Below are 12,982 nucleotides of genomic sequence, written 5' to 3'. Positions count from 1 at the left end.
CTTTTAATACACTTTACACTCTTCATGGTGTCTGTCTTGTTCAAATGAGTGACTCTTGAAGTTTTAGGATGAGAGTCAGATTAACTTTGTTAGTCCCTAGTTCTCATTCTAGTTCTACAATCAGTAGATCTAGTTAAATTCTGTATTGTTGTACACCAATGAATCGCTACTCCTGCTGGGTCGGCTTTGCTCAAGGATTGTACTCAGTGTTGTTGGACGTAGATGCATCCTTGATGGAGTGATGGGGAAAACGATTATGAAATTCCAACACAATATAATCTAGTACATCATATCTAGAAGTGTAAACCGATCTCTCCTTTTATATGAGCAGTCCTTAAGTCTGATCTTACCCTTCCTGGCCCGAAGCGGTAGACTGTTACCTGTTGTAGGCATGTTCTGCATTAGTCTGGGTTGAGAACCGGGGTTGGTAGCCAAGGATGCAAAGGGTAGCCTGAATCTCCAAGAAGAATTCCGTTGAGTGTGCCATCTTCAAATTTCCGTCCTAGGCAGCTTTTATATTTCTTACTAGGGACATTATTATAGCCCTCTTAATCCTCATCTGGTGCCTGTTCATGTCTTATTTTTACCACTCTCTTTTACACTGTCTATTGGGAAGCATGATAAGGAGTATCCACAGGGTTCCCACAGTCATGGAAAATCTGGGGAAAATTTGTGGTCATGGAAAGTCAGGGAATTTGAAAAATTTGTGAAGTCATGGAAAAGTCATGGAATTGCATTTACCTCTTGGCTATGGCAGCTTTCCAGTTTGTCATGTCTAGCAACTCTCATACTCTGTGATCATACTCTGCTATTATAATTGGTGTTCATGATTTCAATTTTTCTCAGTTTTGTGACATCCCAAATTCTACATAACTCCCGGGAAGTCATGGAAAGCAGCAAATTAGTCATGCAAAAGTCATGGAATTCTGTTTTCCAATTTCTGTGGGAACCCTGATCCAATTGTTTGTTTTTGATTTTATTCAGAATGATGGCATAATACCTCTTCTTATTGGGGGTATCGTTTCTAGCGTATGTCTGGGCCTCGTCTTACAAAGAGTTGCGATTGATCCAATCAACCACAACTATGGAAAGTCAGCAACATCAACATCTAAAATTCATTTTTATTCAAATTATTTTCTAGATATGATGTATATTCATTCATCCATCGTTTTCTTGACAATTCAGTTTGCTTCTCTTTGTGCAAATTTTCTGAAGAAAAAAATATGATATTGATGGATTTCCATGTAGTTGAGGTTGATTGGTTCAATCATAACTCTTTGTAAGACAGGGCCCTGGTTTCACTTTTCATATTTTGACATTCTCTTCACGGCGTCTGTCTTGTTCAAATGAGTGACTCTTTAAGTTTTAGGATGAGAGTCGGATTAACTTTGTTAGTCCCTAGTTCTACAATTGGTAGATCTAGTTAAAGTCTGTATTGTTGTACCCCAACGTTTTTTTCTACTCCTGCTGGGTAGTCTCTGCTCAAGGATGATCATACTCTCTGTCTTGGATGTAGATGCCACCTTGAGGGAGATCAAGTGATTGCATTGTTCTCCATCCTGCATTGGGAAAATGATTTATGATATTCAAAGATTCAGCCTTTGCCTGAAGACTAGAAAAATTGATAAAAATATCCTGGCGATCAGGAGAGCCACAAACGAATTGGAGTGATATGTAAAGAATAGATAATACTTCATCTTTGATTGCTGGTGTAACAGTTGCAGTCAACAGCAAAAAAGGAACACCAACAATTCTGGCACGAGTGCAGCGATTACGATATTCAAAGATTCAGCCTTTGCTTGAAGACTAGAAAAATTGAAAGAAATATCCTGGCGATCAGGAGAGCCATAAACAAATCGGAGTGATATGTAAAGAATAGATAAAACATCATCTTTGATGGCTGGTGTAAAAGTAGCAGATAGCAATAGAAAAGGAACACCAACAACTCTGGCTTAAGTACAGCTTATTCAGCCTTGAATATTTAGGTCGGAATGTCATGGCCCAGGTGAAAAAACGTGTCAAAAATTGGTGAAAATCAAACAAGTGAAATAAAGATAGAGGATCTTATATAAAAGATATAAAAGCGAGATAGATTTCCATCAGTAGTCGTATCTTCTTAACTTTTCAATTTTTCGAATTCAAATATTAACTGTTGGAAAACACAGTAGTTGTTTACGATACAAGTCATGATGCCACCGTGACTGAGGAGTGATTGCAATGTTTCCCATCCTGCATTGGGAAAGCGATTATGAATTTCCAACACAATGTAATCAAGGAAACAAAGGTGAATTTCAGTGTAATTATATACGGTGCCCCTTTTAAGGTCCCGAGATCCGAGGAACTATTTCCCTTTGTTGCACAGATCTGTATGTATACAAATATGTTGAGAGTTCATTAACTGTTCTGAGTTTTCTTGTCCCGAGACGGTTTACATTTTCCAGCACAGTGTTAGTCGTGAATACAGTTGGCAATGGTAACAGGCCCTTGCGCTTCTTCGAATCTTCTCTGGACCCTCAAAATTAAAAGTTGGCAGCGATTTGAAAAATCCTCAATACATGTAAGACATACCCTCTCATCTCTTTTGTCAAGAGGCATTAAGAAATACTTTCCCTCTCTGCATAATACCTATAAGAACCAAGAAACAGAGAGCAGCATGTTGCTCCTGACACAGAATATCTCTTTATCTGTATTGTACATGTACCCCGACGAATCGCTACTCCTGCTGGGCCAACTCTGCTCAAGGATGATCGTATTCTCTGTCGTTGGACATGCCACCTTGACGGAGAAGTGATTGCATTGTTCTCCATCCTGCATTGGGAAAATGATTACGATATTCAAAGATTCAGCCTTTGCTTGTAGATTAGAAAAATTGATAAAAATATCCTGCCGATCAGGAGAGCCACATACAAATTGGGGTGATATGTAAAGAATAGATAAAACATCATCTTCGATGGCTGGTGTAAAAGTAGCAGTCAACAGCAAAGAAGGAACACCAACAACTCTGGCTCAAGTACAGCTTATTCAGCCTTGAATATTTAGGTCGGAATGTCTTGGCCCATGTGATAAAACGTGTCAAAAATTGGTGATGATCAAACTGGAGTGTAATAAAGCAAGATAGATTTACATCAGTAGTCATATCTTTTAAACTTTCCCCAGTCGCGATCATCGCTGACAAACCTGAACTTGACAAACCCCTCGGTTGACAAGGAAAGCTGACACCATTTGGCCTCCTTCTCTTTCCATCGATCCATGGCTATGACAGGTATAGACTCTGCTTTCATTTTGATTTTTGCAAAGAAAAATAATGCTAAAACAGGTGATAAATGACATCCTTTCTGATGGCAGTGGAAAGTACTGTTGGACACGGAGCTTGTAGCCAGAAGTGGCGCATGAGAATCTTGTCTGCAAAACCTTGTTCACTAGAGATGTTGACCACTCGACATTTCTCATTCATTCTGAAACTCAATTGTAAATTTTCTTCAAACTATCCTGGAGTATGCGACTGTCGTGAGTACTTCCTGGCCAACGAGCTGCACAATTTGTTTTTCTGTACTTGTAGTCACTTAATAACTGCACGTTTTTGTAATATCTTCTTTTACGATTTATGTCGGGTCTGATCTGAGTGGCGCTCCATGGAGGTATACTTGTGTACCATCCACTGCTCCGACAACCTTTGGGAAGTGTGTGACATTGAAGAAGTTCACTTGTTGCTCTCTCACTTCATCCTCAGTGCAGGGAAATTTGATGATCTGTATAAGGAAGAAAGATATATTAAGGAGTTTTCTTGTTTAAATATATAAATAATTGAAAAATATGAATTGTGTTAAGATGATGCCCTACTTTCTAGATGTAGTATCTCTGCTGACACTGGATGGTAGCACTAATGTCCAAAACTGACCCAGTTGCCTTGAAGGGCAGGTGGAATAGCATTGTTCCTGTTGTTGTTTGACTGAAGCATTGCTTCTTTTTTATTTACATGTATTTCTTTCGTGCCAAGATCTCTCCTGATGACATCATCACTTAAAAAAAGGGGGATATCTTTCACTACAACCCTGGTAAGATGCTCATCCCTCGCCTTCGTAAAAGGATTGACGTCATGGATAGCAACAAAAGATCCACGTAGATCAAGGCCGTTTGAAATCAATGAAACTCTATCCTCGGGTGAGATTTAGGTAGATTCTCAATAGGTGACAAATTTCTTGAATACCTGAGATATTTCTCAGGTTCAACGACCTTTACGATACTCTTGTAAAGTTCCTCTCCCGAAAGTGGTTTCTTGTCTACGTTACGGATGTCGGTTAAATGTAGAAATACGGGTTTGGGACCTTGTGGAAGAAATGAAGGGAGTGGCGTAGCTTTCCCCGCAAACATCTCGGAAACGGAACAATAATCCAAATTATACTTACGATGTATTAAATGTCCTATGATATTCCTTTGTAAAAGTCCTTCAATACGACAAAAAAATAATAGCGAAAGTCGATTTCCAAAGATTTAAGTTCGAATTGAACGGAGGCGAGAAGAGAGGTGTCGTAACACCTCAAAAGCGCCCTCTAAAACCATTGCTTCTAGTCTCTCCAAGATTCAAGGATTGCACCCCTGCGACCGCTTGTAATGTCCCTTGGTACATCCATGCACGAAAAATGAAACAATTTCTGACATTTTTTGCAAATTGTATTCTGCATTTGTTGGTTTGTAGAGCTGTTTGCAAATGCAAAATGTTTTATTTTGACTTTTTTTGTGCATCTCCTTGCAGTCTGTTATCAGTCAAAGCTAATTCTCCTCCTGTTGATCCATGACTATGCCGAGTATAGACTTGGCTTTCATTTTGTCTTTGCAAAAGAAAAAAAGTAAAGCCAACAGCATTTGTGTTCTTACCTGGTTTTTTTCAATCCATGACTACAGCAAATATGGTCTCAGCTTTCATTTTGTTTATAATGCGAAGAAACCAGGCAATCCTATGTGATGGCAGTGGATAAAATAAAAATTTTGTTCCAATCTTACCCTACAAATCCTACTGTCATGTGTTGATCCTGGCTATCAAGCAGAAATGCTCGTTATCTTGTACTGGGCATTACACGTCAGGTGAACATTTTTGCTGCTATAATAGCCCTTGCGATTCACGTAGAGCTGCTCTGCCGCACCTAAAGCCACTCCGTTGATGCGGACATGAGTCCCATTTATTGCCCCCTCAACTCTAGGGAAGATCTAGGCAGATTATTCTTACTCGCCATGTTACCATGTCGAATTTAGCACAATGTATTGTATATGTGTCACTTTCAATAGCTTTCTGCTAGGCATTCACAGCTTTTCACGGCTGTTTTTTTTTTCAATGCATAATGTATTCTCATCCTGATGTAAGAGTCAAGAGCAAAATTAATTCCTGTCTCTTCAGTACAAATAGAGACTCATATTACATGTAGGTGGAAGGTATGCCAACACATACTTCCTGATGTTGGCCTTCACATGCTTGCCATTTATAAAATTATTCATTTATTTATATTTTATGTGTTTGATCCAATAAAGGAAGAGATCCTAAGGTATAGAGAGTTCTCCAAAATCGCCAAGATATGTCTTTCTTTCAAATTTCTGTAGATACTTGCAAGGTACTGGAAATTTCCAGCGCACGTGCCTTTCTACCTGTAAATGTGGATATATTCTTTCTCCTTGTTCTGAGCAAAAATGCTTGGTCCACGTACATTTAAAGCTACCAAGTCGGCAGCACGTTTCCCTCTCCATATTCTGACTACTTCGTAACACTGCTAAAGTTGCTTTGTAATCGTTGAACAGGTTCCTCTGCTCCTTCCACAACTTTCTTATCAGAAGCTAGTATATCAAAGCATTGGATACATCCGTGTTTCTGGCATACCTTCCGAATTACAGAGCCAGCTGCTCAAGATAAGATAGTATCGTCTACATCTGTGGTGGCAAATGGTGCCTCATACGTCTGTCTCTGGTAGCCACTGGTCTCGACTTGCTGCTGTGATGCTGCCTTTACAGGCACTAGATCATTCACTCCTGACAAGAAAGTTTCTTTTTGGAGTTACTTTGTGCTTTACTGGGTGATCCATGTCTTTTCTGCTTCCAAACATCCGCCATTCCTGATGATATTGAATTTTGTTAGGTGATATGTTTGAGTGCGTGTGTTCACTCAAGCGCTATCTTCCATCCTTCACCTAACAAGAGGTTGCATGTTGGGTAATCAGCTCTGCCCAGCAACTGGCAACATCAACATGTCTATCATCACTCTTTTTCAACCCAGCTTGGAAATGATAGGTTGAGGGATTATCCCTATCGTCTCCACCTGTAAATCTTTGTGAGAACAAATTCTAAATACAGTCCTGGTTTAATCTGTTGAGAAAGAGGTACTTGAACCTAGCCTCCTCCTTCAAGTGGTGCCATAGCTTCGTGACTGAGTCGAGGGTTATCACACACAAAAAAAAAATTACATAAGGTGAGTGAGGTATCGCAAAGGATTTTTGAAGAGCGACCTATTGTTAGGGCCCTGGTCACAAACCAATGATACTCGATGGAATCCCAAAGAAATTATGTGTGTCAAGCAATCTTTGACAATCCTCTCCAATAAGTCTGCACTGATTCCATTTGATGAGAGAAAATAACCTAGCGGTTGCTTCCAGTTTGAAGCTACACCCCGTATCGTTACTACAAGTGCCTGATTGGCTGATTTGGGGGTCCTTCCAAATCTCCCCAAATTCTCCAAACCTATGACATTGTCTCTCTTTTTATCGTAATGCAGATCCTCCTTAACACTCATTTCATCTATGACCACTGAGCAGAATCCGTCTCTCTGGCATTGATTGAATTTCATTTGATGCCTCCAAAATGGCTGAAGAGAGGCATGGCTGTATTTCAAAGTCACTTAACAAACTTTTCAGGCATGCTATTGATGGTAATGTATATTAGCTTGCGTGGTAATTTGTAACCTTTCGGGCTTGCATGGAAAAGTGATATTAAAGGGAATGATTTATCTCTCAGTGACCACCTCCATCCTTTTCTTCTTTTTTTTACCTATATACTCTTATCTGTATACTTAAAATTTACAATGTGGATCCTGAAATATATTTTGAAGCCAATGTTATGTCTTTTACTGTGCTGATTTCTTTTTTTCATTTGGTAATTGCTTGGAACTGTTTTGTAAATGGTAAATCTTTCAGTGACGACCTCCATTCTTCTCTTTCTTACCTACCCTTATCTGTGTACTGAAAATTGACAATGTGGGTTCCGAAATGTATTTAGGAGCCTCTGTTATTACATCTCTTACTGTTCTGATTTCTTGTTTTGGTAATTGCTTTGAGCTGTTTTGTTAATCTCTTACAGTGATGACCTCCATCCTTTTCTCTTTCTTACCTAATCCTTATCTGCGCAGCGTACTGAAAATTGACAATGTGGGTTCCGAAATGTATTGTGTTATTACATCTCTTACTGTTCTGATTCTAGCATACTTGAGTTTCCAAATGACGCCAAATTTCTGTAATTTGAATTCATTTGTACTTCTGGCTATGACTCTGTCAAAGTGGACATAAGTCTTGAATACGCTGTTGGCATCGTCAATTTTCATGAAGAATTTCTTTTTCAAGGTGCTGATGAAATCCTTGAAAATTTATCGCAAGGATTCTGATGGATTATGATAAAAACTTGAAACTGAATCGCAATCACGACTATTGAAATGTTTCTGTCTGAAGAAAAAAAGAAAAATCCTAGCAGATATAAGTACAAATCTTAGGTATGTACTTGTGGTACCTATTCTGAAAGAAATCCAATCTAACAAACTTATTTGATAGTATAGATGATAAAATGTATTTATATATTGTGATTACTCTGCATGTGCAGCAAGGAGATGCTGTTTTCAATTGTTCTTTGAGAGTTTGTGAGTTCTCTGACTAGGTACTTTGGTCATGTCATTTTTGGGCCAATTACACAGTGGGCGTGGCCTCTTAATGAAGTTTCTTGTTTTTATTTTTTTAGTGCAACCTTTTGATTGGACAATAACATATTCTCAAATACATGTTTGTTTTTCATATTAACCTTATGGGGTGTTGCAAAGAACTTTGATCAATTCCAATTCAAACACAAATCCTTTGATTAAATTCGAATTTGTAGTTAATTTGTTTTGTAATTGTAACTTTTTAAAATTGTAACTTACTTTCTTGCAACTCGTATAGTGCTTGATTTATAATTGAATGTAAGTTTCTGGTAATGCCCCATCAGTATTTTCTACTTGAGTACAACTACCACTCTCTAAAAACATTTCATGGAATATGGATAACTTATTGTTTCTTCTAAAACATGTATAATTTTGAAATACATGTATGTAAGAGAGCTTATGTAGCATCATTTGAATTATAATTGGTTATTTTAATATATAGATTTTTTCATGTCTATAAATTTGTGCAATTGTGTGATGCAAATGGGGAAGTATTGTGCACATATCTTATGTGAACATATTGATTTTGTTTTCAATAAAACATGATATGATAATCTGAATGGAGACTTTCCTTCCTTTTCTTTGGTCTCACTTAATACCTAGACTTCTTTTACATGAGAAGCCACATGTATTGTTTCATATTAAAATTGACTGGATATTGTGAGAAATGATGGTTTGAGAGAGTGAGACAGGGAAAGAGAATGAGAAGAGAGAGGGGGAGAGAAAAGGGGAGGGGGAAAAAGGGGGAGGGGGTAAGGTGCGAGAGAGGGAGAGTAAGGGGGTGGGGGAGAAAAATGTGCGAGAGAAGAGGGGAAAGGAGGCAGGTAGAGTTGTGGTAAATAAAGGGGAGAGACGAGGGTATACTGTGGGTTAGAGAAATGTATATCAAGGATTTTGTTTAATTTGGCGAGCATTTTTCCCCCACTTACGATATTATAGGGCTAATAACATAAATGGTGCCCAATAGGGTTTCTTTAGCCAGACTACATGAATATTCATGGAATTATTGGCATATTCATATGAACAGTATATAGCGTAATTTCCAAAGCATAGATTAGCTCGACTGACGTGGCGCGATCGGTAACACGATGCGCTATTGTGAGTTTGCTGCATTCAAGATCATTGACGCAGGTTTGAGTCTTGCCCTGAACGATTTTTCAAAGTTCTTTTTTGAAAAAAGGAAATTCTGATAAGACTGAAAAAAACACAAACTTGTCAAAGATTTGTAGTCTGATTCATAGCCTCCAATAGAGAGTTAGCCCTTATCATAAGAGGTACAAAACAATACGAGGCGATCATGTGAACTCCGGGGGTGTGCAAGTTTAGATTTTTAGCTGATTTCAGATTTTTGTTTTCAGCTTATTTTTGGCTTTCCTCTGTACAAAAAGTATGGGAGCTCCTTTTATTTCAGACTTTTCTAACGTTTCAGCTTTTTCAGATCTCTTTATTTGTGACCACTCACATCCCTAGTACTATTGACTCACTAAAACATTTTAAAAGAGATGGCGCCAGACCACTTCAATCTTCAAAGGTTGACAAGTTGGAAGGTGGATATTCTCTAACAAATGCATTTTCATATGCAACACATTAACCAAATTGACTCATTAAAATTGGTGGTAAATTGCCAATTCGGCTACAGCCAACTCATCCACTCACCACATGGTCTACTTTCATTTTATTAGTCTAATGCCATTCAGTCCAACATTTTGTCTAACAACCACTTGGTCCAAACCATTTGGTCCAATCATCACTTTGACTTATCACCATTTCGTCTTATAACCAGTTGGTCTAATATCCATTTCATTTTCATTCATTTTGCACATTAGACCAAATTAGTCCAATTAGACCAAATGTTAAATGGGCTATTATGGATATTGGACCAACTGGTTATTAGACAACATGGTGAGTGGACGAATAGGCGATTAGACCATGTGGATAGTGGACAAACTGATGGTAGACCAAATGATAGTAGACGAATTGGCATTAGACGAAATGGAAATAAACCATATTGGTGAAGCGTTGGAAACACCATTAGGAATTCACAACCAGAGTACTCTCCCCATCACCATCTGTCTCTTCTCTCAACCCCCTTCCCTCTCCACACTGCCTTTCTCAAATCTCTCTCTCTTTTTCTTTCCCCTCTCTATTGCCCTTTCTCTCTTTTCCACACACTCTCTCTCTTTTCCACACTCTCACATATTTGCACAAAACACATCCACTTCTGTAACTTCCAATTCAACCAACATAATACAGTATACTACGTCAGAATCGCAAAATGATAGAAAACAAAGAAGAAGAGGCAGGGAGATTCTCTGTATTCAAATTTTGGTCATGTTTAGTGTCCGATAGAGACGCACATTCTGAACATCACAATCCAGGCAAATCAAAAACGCGGAAAAGAAAAGAAAAAACCTCCATCGGCAGACAAAAATGATCCAACATGCTAGCGATCTCCCCCCCCCTTCCTCTGCCCAATTCCACCCTCCTGAATTGTACCCAAGATTACATAACATAATAGCAAGCTCCCCCTTCACACACATTTATGAAGCAATTATTTTCCATTAAAACAAAATTTGAGGGTCACAAAACTCAGAAACATGTTCATACATCGTCACTTTTCCCTCAACTTGCATTATTTCAGACCAAAATATGGAAAATATGTGTTATATACATCTTCTAGACGAATTTTGCCTTACTCGAGCTGGGGGGTGTTTCACAAATATTTAAGTATGACTTAGAGTCGCACTTAAATGCCTAGTTGCGTCGGTATAAAAGGCATGACTGCATTGGTTAGATCATGCAAAGAGGACGCGCACTACTGCGTATTGATCAACTAGATTGCGCATTGCATTTCAGATACGTGTCGCCATTTAAGTGCGATTTAAGTCGTACATAAATCTTTGTGAAACACCCCCCCCCCCAGATTTCTGTGGTTCCAACAGAATCACCTTAACAGAGTCACGTGTAACAATGTTGCCAATTTGGAGATCAAAATGTGACCAATGAAGTCAGACAACTCAATCCTGCCCAGAAACATTGATATAATATGACCTTATATTTTTTTCAAACTCGGAATAGTTCTGTCATGTATATTATCAAAACATGTATTTATAATGGTGGGTTTTATGAATGGGGAATGAGAGGGTTTTTTTGTAAGGAAAATTAATGCGCTTATTTCCTTCATTCAATTTCCATGACGATGCATACTTATTTTGTACGAAGAAACACATCTCATTTATTGATCGCCCGACACGTGAGTAATGACCTTATCTCTTGAACATTAATTTCTTCATTTTTTAAAAAGTAGTGAATATACATACATACATACAGACAGACAAAATATAATTGCAATTAAAAAAATGAAATTGAAATAAATCCAAAAAAAAATCAATATGACCACCATATTAAATGTATTTCTTTTGCTATTGCAATATGAAAACAATAAATCTTCAGGAATATTTACATCAGAACATCAAAATACACATGTCTGTCTTTTTCTTCTATTTTCATGTCACTCTACTAAAGTGACATTTTGTGGGATTAAAAAAAAAATCATTTTTCTTCTAAATTATGAGAGTAAATAAAAAGGAACTGGCAGCATATTTCTGTTGTTGTTTTTTGTATATCACTCATTAAATCCTTACAATCATTTATACACACGTAGAAATCTAAGGTAACCACAATAGACAAATTACAAAATAAAAGGGTTAAGTATTTTTCTAAAAATGTAGTAAGAAAAGCAGATCCTTAATGAAATTTGCTTCTTTCAAAGTCACAATTCTGGCTTGGACAGATCATGTTCGGAGCGCAGGGGAGAGGGAGTAGGGTTACAAATGAAGATAGTCAAGGGGCAAATTCTAAATGGACATCTTGGGCCTGTCTTACAAAGAGTTGCGATTGATCCGATCAATCGCAACTATGGAAAGCCAGTAATATCAACCTCTAAAATGCATGCTTGTTCAAAATATTTTCTAGATGTGATGTATATTCATGCATTCATTGTTTTCTTGAAAATTCACTATGCTTCTCTTTGTTTACAAAGAACATTGTGCAAATTTCTTATAAAAAAAATTATGACACTGATAGAGTTACGATTGATTGGATCGCAACTCTTTGTAAGACGGGGCCCTTGTCTACATCAACATTACATCTTATTTCCTTTTCTACAAAAAAGCAAAACATCTAGTATTACCCTTTCATTTTTCAATCAGGACGCCACATAAGACAAAGCTAGTGTTTGATCATAGAGCTGGTTTGTACGATTGAGTACATTGCTCATCTGCAATCAATCATACAAATCAACAAAATTCATCATAAAACTTTGTGTTGGTGCCAGTTTCACAAAACTTGCTATAATAACAAATTGCCATAACAGTTAAAAGCTAGTGAAATCCTTCAATCTGATTGGCTGATAGTGAATTTATTACTGAAATTGTGAATTTTTTTATTAAAGCAAGTCTTTATGAAACCGGACTTTCGCTGTTCAGTTTAGATTAGGGTAGGGCTTGTAAATCTGACACTTTCACTAAAATAAATCACTCTTGGAGAGTTCTATGGTAGCAAAAACAAGTGCACATAATGTTTTGCAAACTATCACAAGGTGTATTTCTAATTTTCCATTATTCTTATTGCTATAAAAATCTACATACACAACCACAGTGGTGGATTACTACCGGTTTTCAAACTGAAAAAAAAAAAAAAAAAAACCAGGGAAGCATTTCATGAAAGGACTCTCAGACATTTTATCCGGCAACAGGGTTGGGCTCAATTACTTTCTTCGATTACAATTTAAATTACGTGATTGAAGAAATGTTCAATTACAATTACGTATGAAAAGAAATGTTCAATTACAATTTTTCAATTAAATAACATTTTTTTCTTCAATTATAATTACCAATTACTTTTGTCAATTACAATTAAAATTTTAATTACTTTCTAGAAAAGTCATAAATGAAATCAATTTGTATTCTGTACATAGTACCACCTATTTCAACATAATTCTGAGTTACAGAGACACCGACAAGATGAAGGGTTTAGGTT

The sequence above is a fragment of the Lytechinus pictus genome, unplaced genomic scaffold, assembly GCF_037042905.1.
Source record: "Lytechinus pictus isolate F3 Inbred unplaced genomic scaffold, Lp3.0 scaffold_20, whole genome shotgun sequence".
Taxonomy (NCBI): Eukaryota; Metazoa; Echinodermata; class Echinoidea; order Temnopleuroida; family Toxopneustidae; genus Lytechinus; species Lytechinus pictus.
Note: the sequence above shows the minus strand (reverse complement) of the source record.